The 23,135-nt window shown below is 47.6% G+C and overlaps 1 long non-coding RNA gene across 3 annotated transcripts in view; it reads left to right on the forward strand.

The window, feature by feature from the left end:
- The window catches only part of LOC138296097 (uncharacterized), a 241,014-nt gene that overhangs the window by 199,911 nt on the left and 17,968 nt on the right, over positions 1-23,135 (forward strand). Inside the window, exon 8 of one of the 3 annotated variants that reach the window (XR_011203757.1) lies at positions 9,998-10,112. The exons of the other annotated variants lie outside the window; for them this stretch is intronic. This is a non-coding gene — a long non-coding RNA (uncharacterized lncRNA). The remainder of the gene's footprint in view (positions 1-9,997; positions 10,113-23,135) is intronic. 3 annotated transcript variants of the gene reach the window in all.

Raw genomic sequence — 23,135 nt, forward strand, 5'->3', positions numbered from 1 at the left:
AAGCCAGTTTCCTACACAATCTGTCAGAGGTAGAGTGTTGAATGATGAAACCACGGTCGCACAGTGCAGGACGATCGTGACATGTAACTGTCCTGTTCACAGGAGCCCCTTTGCTTGCCTCGGACCAGGTTCCCAGCAGAACATCAGTAAGGGCCAGATGTAGGTAGCCTGTTGCGCCTCGCAAACGGCGAAAAACGCCGTTTGCGAGGCGCGAAAGGCCTCACGCGATGCAGAATCACATTTTGCGAGTCGGTACCGACTCGCAAAATGTGATTCCGACTCGCAATTAGGAAGGGGTGTTCCCTTCCTATTTGCGACTCGCTCCGCGATGTAGAGTTGATTTGTGACCGCGAAAGCGGTCGCAAATCAACTCGCAGTTACCATCCACTTGAAGTGGATGGTAACTCATTCGCAAACCGGAAGGGGTCCCCATGGGACCCCTTCCCCTTTGTGAATGCTCCCAAAAATATTTTTTCAGAGCAGGCAGTGGTCCTATGGACCACTGCCTACTCTGAAAAAAACGAAACAAAAAGGTTTCGGTATTTTTTCTATTTGCAGCTCGTTTTCCTTTAAGGAAAACGGGCTGCAAAGAGAATTAAAAAAACTGCTTTATTTAAAAGCAGTCACGGACATGGTGGTCTGCTGTCTCCAGCAGGCCACCATCCCCGTGAGTGCCTAGATTCGCTATGGGGTTGCAAACTGCGACCCACCTTATAAATATTTATGAGGTGGGTCTTTGCGACCCCATAGCGAGTCGCAGAAGGTGTCTGAGACACCTTTCTGCATTTCCTTTTGCGAGTTGCAAATTGCGAGTCGCTGGGACTCGCAATTTGCAACTCGCAAAAGGAATCCTACCTACATCTGGCCCTAAGTGCCTAATTAAAGGGCAGGAGGGGTTCAGAAGTGGAAACCCTAAGCTGAAGCGGTAAGTCTTGACAGCCGCCGAGGACAGTTTGAGGTCAAGGACCGAAGCTGCCCTACACACAACCATTGCATAGAAGCTACCTCATTCCTAGCTACAGTGGGGGATGAGCAAGCCAGTATCTGAAGAGGTGACCAGTCCACTGACCTCTCCTTGTTCCTCATACCAATCCATAGATCTCAATAACTGTTGTTCTAAAGGGTCCAGTGACCCCTCGCAATCTTCTTTCATGCCCGGCTGTTGAAAAAAATGGCCAGCAACGATCTGGCACCTACGGGTGCCGGAATCTGTGTTGAGTGACACCGTTCTGGCTCTGGATTGTCTGTAATCAGAATCGTGTGGGCGCCAGGGGCATCAGTTGTGCCAGGCGCTAGAGAAGGTTGCATGTGTATGACCGGCACCAATCTGGATTTGGTTACATGAGACACCATTGGATCCTCTCAAAAGTCTTTTACCAGAAAGCTCCTGGTAAAGGTGTTGAGTCAGACCTGGCATCAATGCCGTGGAATGGTGCCTGGAACTATGATGTCCTGAAGTTCTCACGTCAGATGATGGACGAGACAGAGTTGACTTCCATTTAGACTTATTTTTTGTTTTTTTGCCTCCCCACCCCTCACCCCCCACCTAAAAATGCCCCGAGGACCTCGAGTGGGAAGAAGTGTACTTGGGGTTTTTAGAGCAGTCCTGCATACTTCTCCTTGACCGGGGAGTTCAGCTGGTTGCTGTCTACTGCTGGCCCGCAAGCAGCTTTAGGGACCACTACCTGAAAGCCTTCGGTGCCACGGCCTGGCAGTCCAAGCACAATTTCAAGTCATCATCATGCTTGAGAAACCATAGGCAGACAAGGTGAGGGTCCATAACTGACATGGCGCAGTGACAGGTGCCATATGGCTTAAATCCTACCGTCCTGGATGTCATCCTCAACATACTTTTTAAAACTACTCAACAAAATGTAGAAAAAATCCTGTGAAAAACTAACAGCAGGGGTATTGCTCAAGCAAAAGTTTCCGGATCTATACTGATGCCTTTTGGAAATTCAAAGATGAGGAATCTGCATCTAGAAGTCTATCACATCGGGGAGTTTAAGGCTTGTCGTGAAAGTTGTCTTATGGTGAGGGGAATTTACAAGAAAACTATATGCTCACATTATGCAGTAATAAGCCTGACCCATGTTTAAGGAACTCCTTACCTGCATGGGTGGCTGGGTTGTGCATGTAGCTGCTACAGATATGAGTGAGTGTAGGAGTTCCTCTATAAGAGTGTCATCATATGTTTAAGTAAGTATGCCAGTATAGTGATCTATATTTTAGCAACTCTGTGGGTCTCTATGTTTTTAAGTGGATGAATGAATAGGTTAGTGCTTGGGTTGAGGAGTACAAGAGTATGCAAGTCTGTCTGCAACTGCCTTCCATACTGCTGGATACATTATTATTTTTGATTATGTAAGTAAATGTAGAAGTGTGTTTGTCACTGTCTGACTGGGTGCATGAGAGGCTCCATGCTTTTCAAAACACGTGTGAGAGGTGCATTAAGAGTGCTATACTGTAGGAAGCTGGCCTGGAGTGGTGGGTACCTAAGGTACTAACATCTTTTCCCAGGTCCAGGTTTCCCCTGTTAGTGTAGTGTAGGCAGTTTCTAGAAGCCCGGCTCTCTAGCGGATAGCTGTGAATGAGCAGCCAAGGCTTATTTATGAGACATGCAAAGCACATGCAATACCACTGTAGTCACACATCACTTGCACATATGTAAAAACTCAGTTATACAAAAGTGGCGGTACTTTGTTTTTGGTCAGATGATACCACAAAACACTAGAAAGGCAACCCTGCAATACGAGGTAAGTAATACATTAAATATATACACTCGTAATGAGCAATAGTGACCCTAGGGGGAGCACAAATCATACACTAAAACAGGAATGTGAATATGGGACCCCCACCTACATAAGTGGAATGTGTAGAGGGAAGCTGGGAGTAATAGAAAACTACAGTGGTAAGTAACACTGTACCCCACTGTGACAAGGTAAGCAGAGTAAATCACTGAAATTTTCCCAAACCACCAAAAAGGAAGAAAAATAAGAAAAGACACCCAGACAAGACCGCAAGAAATCAGCAGTGGATTCCTACTGAGGAAGACCTGGGGACAGAGGGGACCACGTCCATAATTCACAGTGGAGTCCAGGAGGAGTAGGACCTATTACCCACCCACAGTGAAGAACAGGTCAACACTTGCGGTACTGGAGCCAGAGAAAAGTTCCTGAGGAATGCAGAAGATGGCCCATGCTGGAATGGAGATTGCAGACAGGTGTCTGTGCAGGAATTCCACCAACAAGCCATGGCAAAGGCAAAATCGTGGTTTGTGGAAAAGCGGTGCTGCCGGGGACCAGCAAGGTCCAGGAGGATTCGACCTAGGAGGGGGAGTCATAGGGGACCCTCAGCATCACAGAAGGCCCGCAGAGGCAGCACTCACAGGAGCCTCACTGGATGGTGACATAGAAGTCGCAGGAGGAGCCCATGCAGCACTACAGAAAAAGGTCCCAGCCCGCAGGAGAACCACGCAGAGGGTTTTGTCTCGCAGGAAGGACTGCTGGGGGCTGGAACTGCACATAGCCTGGAGAACCCTTGGAGGAGATGCCAACAAGCCTTGACAACTGCAAGAGATGCAGTGCATGGGTGTACCTTCCTGCATGGGAAGGCAAAGGCTTACCTCCACCAAAGTTGGACAGCTGGCAGAGAGGACCAAGAGGACTACTCAGGACCCCCACCTGTGATGCAGGATCCACACCACTCAGGATGAGCGAAGATCCACACAGCTGGTCATCGTTGCAGCAGGTGCTTACAGATGCAGGGGAGTGACTCCTCCACTCCAAGAGGGATTCCGTCTCTCTTCTTCTGCAAGCTGAAGACACGCTGCCCTCAGTGGTTGCACATCCGGTGGAAATGTTGCAGTTGCTGGCAGGAGCCGGGGAAACAATGTTACAAAAGAGTTCTTCTTCTTGGAGGCAGATTGTCGGGTCCTGAAGGGTCCAGCCACAGTTCTGGAAGCCAGAAGTCGATGTGAAGGTTGCAGAGGAGTCCTGCTAGAATCTTGCAAGCCGAATCTGAGGACCCATCCCAGAGGAAGACCCTAAATAGGCCAGAGAGTTCGGCCTGATCAAGTATCCAGGTGACCACCTATCAGAAGTTGCCTCCGATGTCACCTGCCTGCCCTGGCCACTCAAAAGCTCCCAGATTTCCCTGTCGATCTTGGATTCAAGGTGGCAGAACCCAGGGTCCCTCTGGAGGAGCTCTGAGCACCAACCCTGGCGTGGTGATGGACGGGGGAGTGGTTACTCCCCTTTCCATTGTCCATTTTTGCGCCAGAGCAGGGGGTCCCTGAACCAGTGTGGACTGGTTTATGCATGGAGGGCACCAAATGTTTCATTTACAGAAAAATCTGTGTCTTGGAGAGGCTACCCCTCCCAAGGCAGTCACACCTATTTGCGAAGGGAGAGGGTGTTACCTCCCTCTCCCAAAGGAAATCCTTTGTTCTGCCTTCCTGAGCTTCATCATATCAAGCAGCAGGAGGGCAGAAAGCTGTCTGAGGGGTGGCACAAACTTGGGCTGCCCGTAAAACCCTGAAAGACTGGAGATAGCAAAGCTGGAGGGGCCTCTAAGCCCCTCAAGTGCATGGAATCATACTTCCAATACTTGCAACAGTTTTGGGGTATGATTCCAACATGTTTGAAATCAAACATGTCTAGGTTTGGAGTCACCATTATGTAGCTGAACATAGGTAGGGACCGTGTAGCTGAACATAGGTAGTGACCTATGTCCAGTACACGCATACAATGGCATCCCCGCACTTGTGAAGTCCAGAAAATGGAGCTGGAGTTCGTTGGGGCACCTCTGCTAGTGCAGGGGTGCCCTCACACACAGTCCTCTGAGCTAGTAGGGCCTGCCATAGGGGTGACTTACAGTGACATGGTGTAGTGACCCGGTAGTGAAAGGGTGCATACACCATTTCATGCAGACTGCAATGGCAGGCCTGCAGATCAACTTGCATGCCCTCCCTATGGGTGGCATAATACATGCCGCAGCCCCCCTGGGTACCAAGGTACCACATACTAGGGACTTACATGGGGGTACCAGTATGACAAATGTGGGGTGAAAAAGGTTCTAGCGACCAAGTTAGAAGGGAGTGAGTGTAGTCAGTGGGGTCCTGGTTAGCAGGATCCCAGTGAACACAGTCAAACCCACAGACAACTGGCAGAAAATGTGGGTAATCATGCCAAGAAAGAGTGTACTTTCCTACAAGGTAAAACAACGCATATTTCACTATGGGTTCAATATGATTCATAATACCTGCAAATTGCTTTCGTTGGTGTAATATTTTTATTTTTATGCTCTTGTTAGCTAGATTCAAGTCTCTCAGAAAATGTTAAAACTAGGCATACAAACAGCACTCCACTCTCATACAAAACAACCATTAATAGCAACCTTTTCAACTTAACGCTCTCCGACACTGCTGAAGGCAGTGAAGAAAGACATGCCTTTCATATTTTACTTTTATTACTACTCTTGTGAATGGTTCTTGAATGTTAACCCTTTCTTCACTTCTGTGAAGAACCCAACATGGTAGGCAAATTGTGGGTATTCGCAATGTCTTTGCAACATTCAGCGAGGGACCAGTGTAACTTTGCAAATATTTAAGCATAGACCTATCTCTCCTGCTGGGCAACCAATCAACCAGGTTTCCGCCCGCCGGTCCAACGGGGATCTCCAAATGGCCGCGGCGGGGGTGCGACCGCATGGCGGTCAGATCTTGGCGGCCGGCTGATGCTGCTCGCCAAGGTCGTAATGACCCCCTTAATGTATTGTCTGGCATCTAAGAGTTCACTGAATAACTCCAGACGGGTGGATGCCCGACAAGGGTTTATCTCAGGGCCATTGTCGACTGTTCGAGTGCCAAAGTCAGGTAGCAGTGGTAAGCTACAGGGTCAGTTCAGTGGGTGGTCGGAGTGAGGTACCGCCCATGACAGCAGTTACATAGGCACAGATATTTATTGTCAGGTGCAAGGTTGGTAAAATCGATCTGGACGAAGGAAATCGCAGTATTCACAGAGCTGTGGATTTTTTTCAGAAATTGTGTTTCCATTTATAAGGGGAGGGGACCTAGGAGCTATCAGAGGGTGTTTGCACAAGGTTCACTGCCGTCATTTCGACCAGCCGCTCATTCCAGGGCCCCAAGAGGGGAAATGCACCATCCCAGAAGTCTGGTTGTCAAAGGTTAACATCTGGTCTTTCTTTGACAGTATCCTTTCCAAAAGCAAGTAAGGAATGTACTCACCCGCTCCATTCACTGCCCCGGTGCATGGTCTGCAGTCCTCCCCACACCTGTGTTTCGTAGCAGTGAAGTAGCGGTACGAGCTAATTTTGGAAAATGTCCTCTTTATTATTCCTGCATGGGGGCCCTCCCACAATGTGCACAGCCCTGGCTCCCCGCATCCCAGCCAAGTACTCAAGGCTCTGACAGAAGCTCAGTCAAGGTCCTCGCCCCACGTTGGGCTGCTGCAACTTCTTCCTTGTAGCAGGCTGAGGGCCTCTGATATGCTGCTGGAGGAAGGCAAGAGGTAGCCAGGGGATGGAAGCTACTAACACAGCCAGACGGTATTCAGCGGCAAGGTAATTCATGTGGTGATTTCCAGGGGCTCCCCAAACCCCTCGCCGTCACTTTGAAGCAGTCAGTGGTGTCACACTGAGGGGAACTGAGCACAGACATGGGCCACACTCACCAGTGGAGAGCTCCTGGCCTGATCCGTACGCTGGGACTGGCAGTTGGAGCTGCAAGCGGGCAGGATGCGGGGAGAAGATTCTCTGTGCAGCTACAATTTGGAGGTCTTTGTAGAGTCCAAGTGCTTCCTCTAGGTTCGCTGCAGTCTCCTTCCACGTGGTCTCCACACAACGCGAAGGAGCTGTCAAATTGCTCCAGCTGCTATGTTGACATTGCATCGCTTACCTCTGGGGCCGGCTCGTTCGCAAAAGTCTGTACAGGAGTGGGAAACAGCATGCTGGACTGTTGAAGCATCAATGGCTGTGAGTGGTGACGGTTGACTGAGAGGTCCGCAAGTACTCTTAGAATGTGACAGCCATCTTGATGTCATTGGTCACTGTCCCCGCCCCCAAACAGTCGGTATTTTATTGCTTATAACACATGGCCACACCATCACCCTTCCCAATAAACAACTTTTTTTTTTTCTCTCACTCTTTCATGTTCATTGTACATTAGAAGAATAAAAGAAGAATCTGCACTACTGCATTAAATGCACCAAAAAGCAGTTAATGTTTGCAAAAGGGTATTCACATCAATTTAATGTGACTCAGGTTAAAAACTGCTGTGGCCCAAATTGCGTGGAAACCTACTGAGATTTTATTGTTCATGTAATGAGCTGTATTGTGAAACTACATAAAAATGTAGCATAAATATCTTTTTGCTGATCACTTTTTCTATTAAAGAAGCAATGGCAAATTCTTGTTTACCTTGATTAAACTTCGGCTGTAATTATGCTACATGACTTGCAATTCATCCTGGCTGCTGGCAGCAGACATTGCATCCGCTGCTGCAGGGGTTGCACTACTGGGTGCCCCCCTGCAGGGTGCAGCAGCTTTAGGCAGTGAGTTGTACTTGCGGCTCTGCAGGGCCAATGGCTGGGAATCCATGGGGCTTCCTCTGGCAAGGGGCTAACTTCAGGTGGTCCTGCTCACAGGTGGGGAAATAATCACTTAGGTTCTGATCCTATGTCAGGGCTTAGCATGCGCAGTTCACCACGGCATCCATTCTTCTTGTGGCAGAACCAGGCAGAGTTCCTTTTTCTGCACGGTGGCCACCTCTGGCATACAGGTCACCGATCTTAATCCACACAGGGGCTACTGCCCAGCCAGCATTGCATTAATTTTACCGTCATGGCAGCCCTCTCTGGCACACAAGGTCACCAACTTCTCTCTGCACATGGGCTAAGACCGAACTGGCACAATAGTTGTGCAGTGTTCATGATCGGCCCCCCATCTGGCACACAGGGCTCTACTTCACTCCGTACATGGCTACAGCTTGATTAACACAAAAGTCATTCAGTCTACATGGCCTTGGGCTGCCAACTTTACTCTCTGCACATGGGCAACAGCCCGATTGGTGTAACCATGACTTACTTCACACAGGGCCCCTCTGGCATATAGGGCCGCCCGCTTGATGGTGCAGCAGCCATATCCTCAAATTTCACTGGGTATCCCCAACTTAACATCGCTATGAAGGAATGTGACTCAAATGGCTGCATTCCTCTGTGCACCCAGGGTTGGAGGCAGCCACTAAACTGAGATTTTAGATTTTAAGAAGAGTCATTATTTTGACATATGGACACAGGACAGAGACCACAGATTGAGGATCAGAGCAGCATTGAGGTACAGGAAAGGTGCTGTGGAGTAGTGTGGGGGATTACTGCTGTTGGGTGAGTCTGGGAGTACAGTTGGGGCGTCCGGCCTTCATGCTGCTACACCGGGGCTCCTACTATGCTCCAGCTCCCTTTGCAGCACCAGAGGCATACACTGGTGAGTGAGCAAGTTCGCTCTGCCTGCCGCTTGCTCTCCTCTCTGCCTTTCCCCTAACACAGGAAGGTGGCAGGTGAAGGGGCAGGGGGGATTGTGCTGGTGCCAGTGTAGGTGCTAGTGCAGGATTGTGCTTTTCCCTTCACTTCTCTGTCCTGGCAGCCCCAGCAAGTAGCAGCAGCAGTAGTCAGCAGCCGTACCACAGTCACCCGTAACACACCACAACATGTGTCAAAATTGGATAGCATTGCCGAAAAGTTTAACAAGGCCTTAGAGCAGCGACCTTCAGTATGCAAGTGTGGAGGCGGCAAGCGTTAGGCTGGTGTGGCTTGTGCTTTACTGACACCAGGTTAGCACACACATGCAAGTGGAACTAACCATGCCCTGCTGCTGGGCAATCTTAGGAGCCGGGATGGCTCAGCAAAGGACCAAGCATGTAACCAACAGATCAGAGGTGGCCTAAGACCTAAGGCCCCCAGTGTGCCTGAGATCCCTGTTGTAGTTCAACAGTCAGGAGGGACGGCGGTGCATCTAAGCCATCCGGTCCAAAATAAAACCGCAAAGCAATGGACCCAGTCTTAGTCTCTGATTGAGGCTTACAATTGCATTCTCATGCTCCTCAACAGCAAGGTTTTAACTGGGAGTAGTAGTGGCGCAGATAAACAACTGAACTAAACTCTCCAACAGAGGTGCAAACAAGCAGTCAAGATTGTTTGCACCTCTGTTGGATTAAGCTCTCCAGCAATGGATCAAGTTCCCAACTTCTTTCTCATGCCCCTCATGCCCCTCCTTCATAAAGTAAACATAATTAGGAGGCGTGGCAATCAACTGGGCCAACCATGCAAAATTGAACAAGACTGTCCCGAAGAGTAACCGAGCAGAATGATTCCAAATCGGAAATACCCCAGTCGCAGAGACAGGCTGGGGGATAGCTCGACACTGAAACACACTCATGGGGGTTGGGGGGGACCACACTCTCCTTTCATCCTGAACGCTTTTGAGGCAACTGACCAGAAAGAAAGATGCTGCAGACGTAGCCTATCACCGCCTTAGTAGTCTCCCCTTCAAAAAAGTCAATTCGGCAGTTCCTTTGAAAAAACACAGAATTGGTTTTGTAGTGAATCCTAGTTTGTTTTAATGGGATAACAGGAGTTAGCTTAGCCTGTGGCTTGCAGGCTTGTGCCCGTCACCTATTGCCATTTAACCTACTTAGCTTGCTCTGTCTTAGCCCATTTATTTAATAAATTCTTCTAAGATGGCTGCAGTGTTTAAAGGTAGGCCATTTGTTTAAGTTTGTTATCAGTGCCTCCGCGCTAAGGTGTCAAATCAAGCGACAAAGACAAACAAACTGTAGGTTTTCACATTAGGTACTTTCCCTCTTCACGCTTTTGAGGGAATTGTTTATATTACCATTCCAAGCATGCTGTTTTATCTATTGTTTGGGAACAACCTACGTCAGGGGTCCAAGTAGATCTGTATAAATACACCTCACTTTATACAGATAATCAGAGGGATTGCAACAAGATACCATCGCTGCTATCGATGCTGCACGTCGCCTTGACGCTGACCCGGACTTTGTGTTCCTACGGAGTCGGAGCTGGAGATCTCATTCCAAGGTAACAAGGGTTTGGGGTTCTTCTAAGGGACATGGCATTGGCAGATTAGGTTTAACATACCCAGCTCTCCTTTAGGTAGAAGGTTAGGCCTATCAGAATAGGCTAATAGGGCATATTATACACTCTGTCTTTCTATGATACTGCAAAATGGTGGGGGTCTTTATAATCATGACTCTTGTTTTTACCATTCTTTCTCTTGCACTGTTCATTCTCCTAATCATTGCAGCCCATGCAACTTACCGCAGATTGCAGATTGTGTTAAATCAAAACTATTGAAACCTTACTGCATATTCGTTATTGCCTGTGCTTGGTTGAGACATGACGTTTCTGTGAAAAAATGGTAATCTCCGTTTAACCACGACACTCCCTGAGATGTCATACTCTTGAGTCCATGCGTAAAGGCTGCCACAAATCACCATTAACTATTTGGGTTTTTGGTGAGGCACTGCTAGTGAGCCAGAAGGGTTGCGACGTGTTGTAGGATAGGCACAGTCACCTACAAATATAAGTACTGTCATCCTGAAACCAGCAGTCTTGCCTAGAGCAAGAGTCCAACTTCAACAGTTTCACAGTGTGTGCATGAAAGACCACATGAAGTGTGAGGCTAAGAAAGAGGACCCAGATGTCTAGTCAGTAGCTCTCAACGATACCCATCTTTCTGCCCCTGATGGTGAAATCACAAGGAAACTTAGAGCACAAAGATCCTCCTCCAGCCCTAGCCTATCAGAAAGCGATTATTTAACTTAGCTAACCAGAGAGCCAACAATACAATTGTGCACTTCAACTCCTGTTCTTGTGACAACAGCTCATCTACTGATAAAACTAGCATGCATCCTAAACCATTCTCCGCCATCACTCCCTCATTGTGGACCGAACCAAGCACAAATCTGATGATTATCACCGTCCAAGTCCTCCTAGAACTGGAATGGTATCCAAAGGCAGGGCTGTTCGCCATCTGAAACACAACACACACCTTCAACCAACAGCTATTCACCAGAATCAAAAACCTTTTTTACCAACCCAGGAAGGGAAAGCTTCACCGAACAGGAAATTAGGCTTCTATTGGAACGTTTCCTTAACAATATAGATGCACAGATTGACAAAACATTCAGCCAAACCCCTTCAGTCGGTAGGTAAGCTGGAGGAGACTGAGGTGTTCCAGCAGCTAGGACTTCCTCTACATCTGACTTGAGAGTGGTGTGGCAATTAGAGCCTTGCAGGACACTATTGCAAAGAATCTCCTTCGGCAGTCAAACAAAATGGACCTAGAGCTGGACCTCATACAGTCACTGTTCACCCACTTTGTTAAACTTTGATCTAAGCTAAAACCTTTTGATGTCCATTTCAAACCAACTGAGAAGGCCAGGGAGTGCCCTTGTTCCCCAATCATTGAAGAGATATGCTCCTTACCAGAGATGCTGGAAGCTTTAGTTGGAGCAGCCAAGGCATTTACAAAGAGATCTGATTCTCAGGCAGTGACCCACAGCCCAGTCACCACAGGTACAGATCATTTAGCAGAGATCCTCCCCATCCCTACCTTGAGGCTCACAGTCCAATCATACAAAGTACAGATAATTCTGCAGGCACTCCGCCACAAGCAAATTGTAGTAGGCAACCACATGCCCATGCAATAAAGGGTGACTGCAGACCACCAACCATAGCACTGAGAGAAAGGTAGGATGTCACAGTGGGGAGAATGACACATTCACTCTCTAAAGAGTCTTCAGATTTAGCAAAGGCGGACCCTGGCAACATTCCAACCAGGGCTTCTCAAGTATCAATAACTACCCTATTAAGAAGAGCAAATTGAGGCTAAAAAATAAATCCAAGAAGCAGCTACTCTTAAAAAGAACCTCAATAAAGCATAAAGTGAGTAACTCTCCAGAAAAGCAGGTGGGCACCAATCCAATCAGGCTATTTCCAATTTTGCCATGTCCACCGATGCTAAAAACTCCATCCCAAGACCTCAACGCTGTATCATCTGCAGCTTCCTTCACGGGCATAGCAGTTGGTAAAGAAGCTGGTCAAGCCCACTTAACCGCTACAGTTAGCAGGGAAGTACCAACCACAGTGAGGCCCCTTGGACCTCAGAGAGTACTTCTGGACCAAAGGACACAATCTGACTAGATGTGAACCTAATTGACTGCCAGTTGCAATCAGTAACAGCCCCTCCAAATGACAGGTGCCCAACTGTGAATTCAAATCCATGCAGCATGAGAGCTGTACAGTCTACCGAAACCCTAGGGCCGCAGATGGACAACAGCTGAAGGGAGGTGCCTAAAGGACCTACAACCTGGCCATTGCACTGTGGCAACACTACGTCTGATGACCCAACATGCATTGGGCCACTCAAAAGAGGTTCCCTCTCCGCTTATAAGATGACTCAGCAGAGTCCCAGGCAGTCATCAGGCAAAGTGGATGGGCATGTCCTTCCCAAAATATTCTTCATCCCTCGATACTCACCAAAAGGCTCAATGGATACCCTAAATAGAGGGTGTTGGACCTGTCAACTCATGGTGAGGTTCCCCTGTACATTTTGCTTCCGACATTCCGCTTTTGACTCTGTACTAACATTCGTTTTTGCTGGTTTAAAGACTCTGGTGCACGTAACCCCTGCTGACGAGTCCTAATGTGCGAGTGATCTTTGTCTAAATTGGGTTGGTGTCTCCATAATTGGCATATTTGATTTTCTAGTAAGCCCCTGGGAAAAGTGCACTTGAGGTGCCTAGGGCCTATACATCAAATGCTACTAGTGGGCCTGCAGCATTGATTGTTCCACCCATATGAGTAGCCCTGTAAACATGTCTCAGAGGTGCCACAGCAGTGCCTGTGTGTGTAGTGGTTGAACTGGCTGATTGATCTGGCAAGTTTACCTACTTGCCAGGACCAAACCTTCCTTTTTACTACAAGTAAGACACCCCTAATGTAGACCCAAGGTAGCACCATGGGCAGAGTGCAGTGTATTTGATAATTAGGAAATGAACTGGTATGTTGTACATGCCTTGGTAGTGATATTCTGCTGAATTTGTTTTTCACTATTACATGGACGTACTCTCCCATCGGATAACATGGGGATTGCCTTAAAATATCTTAAGTGCAGTTTCCCATTGGGAGCAGATAGAGGGTATGGAGTTTATGGTCTCTGAACTCACAATTTGAAAATATGTCTTTTGGTAACGGTTGTTTTTAGATTGTAATTTTGAAAATGCCACTTTTAGGAAGTGGGCATTTTCTGGCATAACCATTCTGTGCCACTGCTTGGCTGCTGAATCCACACCTGGGTCAGAGTGACAGTTGGGCTGTTTGTAAATTCACTCTAGACAGTCACACAATGGGAGCTTGGGTACAGTGGAGGAAGGAGTTGACACCAGCACTTGAATAGGGCTAGGCCTGCAGTCACACAATAGTCTCCAACATCCTGGAGTGTGTCTGGGGACAGGACTGGGAGAGGCAGTGTCTTGTCCACTATGAAGACTTTCCTTTAAAGTTTGCCTACTTCAAAGGCAGAAATGAGTATAAGTATTGGATTGCTGACCGCACAATCTTAGAATACTTCTGGACAAAAGGAGACTGCCAGAGAGAAGAGCTGGATACTTGAGGACCTGCCACTCTGTCTGTTGCTTTGCTGTGCTGGCCTTCTGCTTCTGTTTGCGGAGTGAAAGGACTGGACTTTGCTTTCTGTATCCTGCTTGTGAAGTTTCTCCAAGGGCTTGAAGTGAGCTTGCCTCTTGTTGTGAAGTCTCAGGACCATAAAAAATCAACATCTACCAGTGCCTGGGCTCTTCTGCTGAGAGTCCTGCCTTGCCAAGTGGTGCCAAATCAAGTTCCTTGGCCCTTGGTAGTGGAAGCTGGTGACTTGCGGGAGAAAATTCACACATCGGTGTGTGCACGCCAGAAAAATTGACACACAGCCTAGCCCGCAGTTGAAAATTTGGTGCAGCCCCTGCCTCGGAGCTGGAGAATCGACGCAGTGCCTGTTCTGAACGTGGACTCTCCGCACAGCGTGTCAGACTTTTCCACGCACAGACCACAGGTGTCAAATCTTCAAGATCGTAGCAAGGACCTGAGGCTGTGTCCAGAAATCGACGCATCACCTACCTGGCGGGGAAAGGCTCGATGCACGGCTCCACTTCCGATTCAATAATTGATGCATCGATTGGTTTTCAGACGCATTACCTCTCCTGCACTTTTACTTCCTATGCATACCAGGTACTTTGTGTTAAAACAACACATCTATTGATTTCTATGGATTAATACTCTTAACTTTGAAAATGTATATCTCTTTTTCTGTATGTTAGATTTTTGTCCTTTTGGCCTTGTTTGAATTAGATAAATAGTCCCTATTTTTATTAAATTGATGTGGAGTCCTATTCTGTTGTTTTCTCTGTATTACTTTGTGTATTTGTACAAATACTTCACACTTTGCCTCTGAGATAAGACTGGCTGCTTGTGCTAAGCTCCCAAGGAGGTGAGCAGGGGTTAAATTAGGTGTCTGACTCCCTTAGCTTGACTAGAGTGAGGGTCCCTACTTGGACAAGACGTAAACTGACCGCCAACTAGAGACCAATTTATAACAGAGGAAACCTACTGCAGCTTTAAAGTCATGTCCCAGCGCTAAGACACACAACCTCAAATGATATGAACTGGGTAAGATTTGAACCTCCTCTCTTAAATTCTACTGGGGAGGTTACTAAGACAATCTTGAAAAGACAGGCACATAGAGACACTTTACGGGAAGAAAGAGCGTCCTTTATGGAGTGTTGCATTGACCTACATATACCTCCACCAGTTAATATGTCCATTTAACCTCAATCCCCAGGAAAATCTCTAAATGTGTGTAAAAGGGAACTAGTGGGGGCAATTGAGGCTGGGCTTCTAATCCAGTGGATTCACGGGTGTTAACTATTCTTTGTACATACAACCAGAGCGAGGTACACTCAGGCTTGCAAAAATGTACCCACAGCAAGTGGGGGGAGTCAGTGCTCAGTGCCCCAGACGTACAGGTCCTAGCCTTGTGGAAGGCACTGTCCCCCAGGCCCTGAGCATAGTTTGAACAGTATCAATACTCTTGTGGAACGTGGCAGGTCTCAGGGGTATTAGAACATGTGGGGAAGCCCTGCCCTACCTGGGCACAAATTATATTCTCTGCTTCCAGGTAACCTGGGTGCTAGCAACCTCGATGTTGGCAGGTTTCTATGAGAGTTTTTTTTACAGCAACACGTACAAGCATTTTCAGCCATCCGTCAGGAGGCTTGTCAGCTTTTTTCAAGCACTTGACTAAATTAGAAGCCTGCAAACTTTCTAGTGACTCGAGTATGGCCCAAGCAGTTTCTATTATAGTCCTGACATTTAATCCTAAAAATATGGATTTGATACTGCCTAACGGCTATATAAATGCAGTAAAAAAATGAAAAAGAGATGTCTATGATCCAGGGCTTGCAGGAGAAACTAGAATCAATCTTTCTTGATTACCCTGCCTACAAAATCTAATTGCTGAGTGATTTTCAACCTTAGCGGCCATAGGTGGAACACTCTGCGTTGTGTCCCAGGAAAGAGAGCGGCAAATTGCCCACTACTTCTTGGCATCTTACAGACTGGTATCCTCACAAAGGGAGACGCTGCTAAAAGAGAGGGTTTGTTTATTCTACCTCACCTTCAAGGGAGGTTCAGCATTCGACCGTGTTACTTTCAGAGCGCCTGGCTAGGTGGCTGGTGCACTTTGAAATTGCAAAGAGGCCAGAGAGTGATCACAACCTGTAGGAAGTTGGCTCTGTATATACACTATCTCAAAGTGAGAGATAGTGTGCACAGAGTCCAAGGGTTCCCCTTAGAGGTAAGATAGGGGCAAAATTAGATAATTCTAATTCTCTATTTTATGGTAGTGTGGTCGAGCAGTAGGCTTATCAGAGGGTAATGTTAAGCATTTGTTGTACACACACAGGCAATAAATGAGGAACACACACTCAAAGACTTAACTCCGGGCCAATAGTTTTTATATAGAAAAATATATTTTCTTCATTTATTTTTAGAACCACAAGTTCAAGATTTGAAGTAAATACATAAAATGCAAGGTACTCCACACAGGTAAGTTAGGAACTTTGAATTAGAGCAATAACATATACTGTACAGTTGTTGTTAAAATGGCAATAAGCTATTTTAAAAGTAGGCAGTGCAAAAATCAACAGTTCCTGGGGGAGGTAAGTATTGTTTAGATTGTGAGGTAAGTAAGAAACTTACAAGTCTCAGTTCCTGAGCATAGGCAGCCCACTGTTGGGGGTTCAAGGCAACCCCAAAGTTACCACACCAGCAGCTCAGGGCCAGTCAGGTGCAGAGGTCAAAGAGGTGCCCAAAACAGATAGGCGCCTATGGAGAACAGGGGTGCTCCGGTTCCAGTCTGCAGGCAGGTAAGCACACGCATCCTCGGGGGGAGACCAGGGGGGTTTTGTAGAGCACTGGGGGGGACACAAGTAGGCACACAAAACACACCCTCAGCGGCACAGGGGCGGCCGGGTGCAATGTGCAAAGCAGGCGTCGGGTTTTCTGTTGGATTCAATGGAGGGACCCGAGGGTCACTCTAGCGGTACAGGCAGGGCACAGGGGGGATGCTCGGGCCAGCCACCAACTGGGCTAGGCAGAGGGTCGCCTGGGGGTCACTCCTGCACTGAAGTTCGGCTCCTTCTGGTCCTGGGGGCTGCGGGTGCAGTGCTCGGTCCAGGCGTCGGGTCCCTTGTTACAGGCAGTCGCGGTCAGGGGCAGCCTCTGGATTCTCTCTGCATGCGTCGTTGTGGGGGCCCAGGGGGTCATCTCGGGCTACTCACAAGGTCACAGTCGCTTGGGAGTCCTCCCTATGGTGTTGGTTCTCTGGAGCTTTATCCGGGGGCGTCGGGTGCAGAGGGTGAAGTCTCGCGCTTCCAGCAGGGAGAGTGTAGTCTTTAGAAGTTGCAAGAAAGCTGCAAAGTTGTTGCTTGTTGTTGAGCAGAGCCACTGCTGACGGGAGTTTCTTGGTCCTTTGGTTCAGGGCACTCCTCTGAGGCTTCAGAGGTTGCTGGTCCCTGTTGGATGCGTTGCTGGTTGCAGGTTTTCGAGTCAGGAGACAGGCCGGTAGGGCTGGGGCCAAAGCAGTTGTTGTCTTCTGTCGTCTCTGCAGGGTTTGTAGTTCAGCAGTCCTTCTTCTTGTTTCAGGTTGCAGGAATCTGATTTCCTGGGTTCTGGGTCACCCCTAAATACTCAATTTAGAGGTGTGTTTAGGTCCAGGGAGCAGTAGCCAATGGCTACTGTCCTTGAGGGTGGCTACACCCTCTTTGTGCCTCATCCCAGAGGGGAGGGGGGCACATCCCTATTCCTATTGGGGGAATCCTCCAAAACCAAGATTGAGGATTTCTAAAGGTAGGGGTCATCTCAGCTCAGGGCACCTTAGGGGCTGTCCTGACTGGTAGGTGACTCCCCCTTGTTTTCTCATTATCTCCTCTGGACTTGCTGCCAAAATTGGGGGCTGTATCCAGGGGGCAGGCATCACCACTAGCAGTAGTGCCCTGGGTATTGTAACATGAAACCTGAGCCTTTGATGCTCACTGATAGGTGTTACAGTTCCTGCAGGGGGTAGGTGTTAAGCACCTCCACCCAGTGCAGGCTTTGTTTCTATCCTCAGAGAGCAGAAAGGCTCTCACCCCAGGGGGTCAGAAACTCGTCTCAGTGGCAGGGTGGCACTAACCAGTCAGTCCTGCACTGAAGGATTGGGTAAATTACAGGGGGCATCTTCTAAGATGCCCTCTGTGTGCATTTTGTAATAAATCCAACACTGGCATCAGTGTGGGTTTATTATTCTGAAAAGTTTGATACCAAACTTCCCAGTATTCAGTGTAGCCATTATGGGGCTGTGGAATTCGTTTTGACAAACTCCCAGATCATATACTTAAATTGGCCACCCTGTACTTACAATGTCTAAGAATAGACTTAGACACTGGAGGGGCATATTGCTCATGCAGCTATGCTCTCACCTGTGGTATAGTGCACCCTGCCTTAGGGCGGTAAGGCCTGCTAGAGGGGTGACTTACCTATGCCACGGGCAGTATTTTGTGGGCATGGCATCCTGAGGGGAATGCCATGTCAACTTTGCCTTTTTCTCCCCACCAACAGACACAATCTCTAATGCCAGTGTGCATGTGTTAGGTGAGGGGTCCCTTAGGGTGGCACAACACATGCTGCAGGCCTTGTGGACCTTCCCTGGTAACAGGGCCCTTGGTACCACTGGTACCTTTTACAAGGGACTTATCTGTGTGCCAGGGGTGTGACAATTGTGGAAACAATGGTACATTTTTTGTGAAAGAATACTGGTGCTGGGGCCCGGTTAGCAGGGTCCCTGCACACTTCTCAGACAACTCATCAATATCAGGCAAACAGTGGGGGGTAACTGCAACAGGGAGCTATTTTCCTACAATACTCCTCCCACGTTGCATCGGCTGAGTGATGTGGTGAAGTTGAAGAAGGCCTGGTCTTCTTCAACGACTTCCTTCTCTGACCTGAATGACACAAAGATTTCGATGACGAGTGGTGGTGACTCCGCGAACAGTCTCAAGACATACCTCATGAGTGATACCCTGAACAATGCTGAGTCGAGCGCCTGGCCATCATGAGCTTTAGGGTCCGCTCCCTCAAAGCCTTCGGGTGCATAGCCAGGCACTCAGAGCACAGCTTCGGGTCGTGGTCGCACTCCAAACAACACAAACGGACCTGATGCCGATCTGTCCCTGACATCATACGGTGACAGACCGCACAAGGCTTGAACCCGTTCTTCGGGGACATCATGATGCGCCAAGGGTCAACACAAAAACCAGAAAAAAGGGTCCAATATGTTAAAAAAATTACCAGATCAGCGTGTGGCACAGAAAAGAACAGACGTCACTACGCCGAGGCGGCGCCTATATACGACCCCAACGTCATCCCAGCGGCCACTAAGCCAGTGACAGCCGTGGAGATGACTGACACCACCTGAAGGCTCACAAGGTTACTGCTGGAAGAAAAATCTCCAAATCCAGCTTGACGCCCGGGGAAATTCTAAGGTAATCTAATGTAAGGAATATGCAACTAGAAGTCCATCAGATATCTCTCCGACATGGTCCAGATCTTGGAGGGGACTGCAAAAAATCTACTGTGGTGGCTTTCAAATCTGGATTGGGTCAACAGCAGATCCCTTTCGCTTCCCCAACCAGATATCTCAGTAGTGACAGATGCCTCACTCCTGGGATTGGGCAGCCACATAGGAGAGGCGGAGATCATAGGCCTCTGGTCTCATGCGGATTCTGGACTCCACATCAACCTTCTGGAGCTCCAGGGAATCAGGCTTGCATTGAAAGCATTATTTCCCTCTCCCAAAGGGAAAGTAGTGCAGGTGTTCACGGACAACACTACCGCCATGTGGTACTGCAACAAACAGGGCGGAGTAGGGTCCTGGACCCTTTATAAAGAGGCTCTGTGATTCTGGACATGGCTGGCACATCAGGGCATATCACTGGTGCTTCAACATCTGGCGGGATCCCTAAGCCCCAGAGCAGACAAACGCAGCCGTTGAGTCACTCGATCATGAATGGCGTCTACATCCAGAAAAGGTGCAAGGTCTCTTTCACAAATGGGGAGAGCCTTGGTTAGATCTGTTCGGCTCTGTAGAGAACACTCAATGTCAGCTGTTTTGCATGTTGGAGTTTCCATGACGGCACTCGCTCTGCAACGCTTTTCGTCTTGAGTGGATCTCAGGCCTCCTTTACGCCTTCCCGCCAATACCACTTCTGGTCGGAGTTCTGAAGAAGATGAAAAACGACCGGGCCCAAGTAATCCTTGTGGCTCCAGACTGGGCATGGAGAGTATGGTATCCAGAGCTCTTGAGCATGGCCAGTGATCTTCCAGTCAGACTGCATCTTCGGGAGGCACTTCTGTCGCAGCAGCAGGGGATGGTTCTCCATCTGAAGCTGTCCAAACTTCGCCTTCAACGTGGAAATAGAGCAGCGGCAGTTGACGGCTTTTGACCTTCCACCCGAAGTCTGTGAGGTTATCTTGGCAACCAGAGTCCCTCCACCAAAACGGTATACGCTTGTCGGCATCAATTTGTGGCATGGTGTACAAACAAGTCTCTTGATCCCCACCCTGCTTTTTTCTCTGCGGTTCTTCTGTTCATCCTATCTTTAGCCCAGCAGGGCTCTGCATTGACACTGTTAAAGCTTACTTGGCGGCTGTCTCAGCCTTCCTAGAGTTGCCAGACCAACATTCTCTTTTTCAGTCTCCTCTTGTGGGTAGATTACTTAAGGGTCTTACCAATTTGTTTTGCCCTACTCCACTTTATCATGCATCAGTAAGACCTTAATGTTGTTCTTACTTAGCTGATATGTGCTCCCTTTAAGCCGTTACACAACTGTCCTTTGTGGCTCCTTATTCTTAAAACTGCATTTCTAGTTGCCGTGACCTCTGCTTGCTGGGTGAGTGAGCTTCAGGCTCTTTCTTCTAAACCCCCATTGTTGTCTGTTTTCCCAGACAAGGTGGGGCTCCATACGAGGGCCTCATTCCTTCCCAAAGGGGTCACGCCCTTTCATGAAGGCCAATCCATCACTTTGCCTTCTTTTATTCACTCCCACATTCTTCTCACGAAGAGGAGAGACTCCACTGTCTTGATGCAAAAAGATCATTGGCATAGTACCTCAATCTTACCAAAGATTTCTGGTTGGACGATCAACTCTTTTTTGTTTTGTTTTTTGGGTATGTGGGTAAGAAGAAAGGGAAGGTGGTGCAGAAGCGTAACATCTCATGATGGGTGCTTCTTTGGATCAAAATGTGCTACGCTTTGGCTAAGAAGCAAGCCCCTTAGGGTTTGCGTGCTCACTCTACCAGAGCTAATGCTGCTACCACAGCGTTAGCACCTGGAGTTCTTTTTCCTTGATATCTGTCAGATAGCAACGTGGGCATCTCTGCACACATTTACAGAGCATTACTCTCTGGACAGTCAGGTCCACAGAGACGGCTGATTTGGTCATTCGGTCCTGCAGGACTTTGTAGTATGAGCTTAGGTTCTCAGCCCACCTCAAAGGATGGTATTGCTTGGGTATCTAATCTAAGAAAAGAATCTGCAACTAGAAGTCTCTATCAGATGAACTAATTACTTACCTTCAATAACAATTTATCTAGTAGAGACATTCTAGTTGCAGATTCCTTACCAACCCACCCATCCTCCCTGCTTGCGAACTGATTTCATTGGACAGGCATAACCATTTCAGGGCCTCAGTTTTGGCTCACCATTCACGGTGTTCTTCATGGCTCCGTGCTTTGGCATCAAAGTTGTGAAAAGAAACTGACGTCACTACGCCGAGGAGGTGCCTATATACGACCCCTACGTCATCACGGCGACCACGACGCAACGACAGACGCAGAGTCGACTGCCGCCACTTGACTGCGCACAAAGGTACTGCTATAATAAAAATCTCCGGATCCAGTCTGACGCCTGGGAGAAATTCTAAGGTAAGGAATTTGCAATTAGAATATGTCTCTACCAGATAAATTATTACCGAAGGTAGGTAACTTGTTCGTTATTCTCAAAGTTTATTATCATGTCAATGGAAAATATGTTTGAAAATGACAGTGCATAACCATATCACTTTTTAGCAATATATTTTTTTTAAAGTGAGATCCTTAGCATGAATTAATAAATATGTCTGCCCCCACCCTGATGACAATGATATTAGTGAACTAAGAGGCAAGTCAGGGGTCATATGTAGCCTAATGTGGGCTAGATTTGTAATATCCAAGAAGCAAATGTTTAGCCTATTAAATCAAAAAGGTTTTTTTGTACAGCAGAAATGCTGAACTTTCATATTTGAAGGTGCTCGCATATATGATAATGAAAGAATGACAGCTAAATAAAATATTGGCTAGGATCACACAACTAAACAACACTGTGAGGGTCAAGTATATTGCAGATAGGTCAACTAGATTATTCAGTTTACTAGATCTGCAGGCCGGGTAAGATTTGTATGAATTTTTGATGCATGTGAAGGTTTGCAAGCTCATGTCAACAGATCTCAAGATGTGACCCCTGCGTTGGCTTGAAGAGTTCTGTTACTGGATCTCTGCCAGTCAGCAGCGTCAGCTTCCTGCACACGTTTATCAGACACTACTGCCTGGTAGGCCAGGTCCGTAAGGATGATAATTTTGCCCCTTTGGCCCATCAGGACTTCCTCCTTTGAAATTGGTCTGCAAACACACCACGGGATGGTATTGCTTGGGTACCGATTCTAAGGTTAGGTGTCTGAGGCTAGCATGATCCTCACCTCTGGTCCTGACACAGAATACAATATTTCCCAGCTTTAATAACAAAGTTGAAATGTTATTAACTGCTTCGCTGCCAGGCCTTTCCCCCTCAAGTGCCAAGCCTTTTTTTGGCTATTCAGGGCAGTTCGCGTTTAGGCTTTGATTACTTTTTGTCCACATAAGCTACCCATGCCAAATTTGTGTCCTTTTTTTCCCCAACATCCTAGGGATTCGAGAGGTACTCAGAGTTTGTGGGTTCCCCTGGAGGAGAACAAGAAATTAGCCAAAATACAGCGAAAATTTCTTTTTTTTCCCCAAAAGAATTGTGAAAAAGGGCTGCAGAAGAAGGCTTGTGTTTTTTTCCCTGAAAATGGCCTCAACAAAGGGTTTGCGGTGCTAAATTCACCATCTTCCCAGCTTTCAGGAACAGACAGACCTGAATCTGAAAACTACATTTTTCAACACAAGTTTTGCATTTTACTGCCACATACCCCATTTTTACTTTTTATCGTGCTTTGGCCTCTTTCCATTTAGTGACAGAAATGGGTGTGAAACCAATGCTGGACCCTGTAAAGCTAAACATTTCTGAAAATTGGACAAAATTCTGAATTCACCAATGGGCTTTTATTGTAGATCCTACAAGGTTTTCCTACAGAAAATAACAGCTAAATAAAGAAATATTGAAATTGAGGGGAGAAAAAACAGCCATTTCTCTTCCCATTTTACTCTAACTTC

This window comes from Pleurodeles waltl, chromosome 5, assembly GCF_031143425.1.
Source record: "Pleurodeles waltl isolate 20211129_DDA chromosome 5, aPleWal1.hap1.20221129, whole genome shotgun sequence".
NCBI lineage: Eukaryota > Metazoa > Chordata > Amphibia > Caudata > Salamandridae > Pleurodeles > Pleurodeles waltl.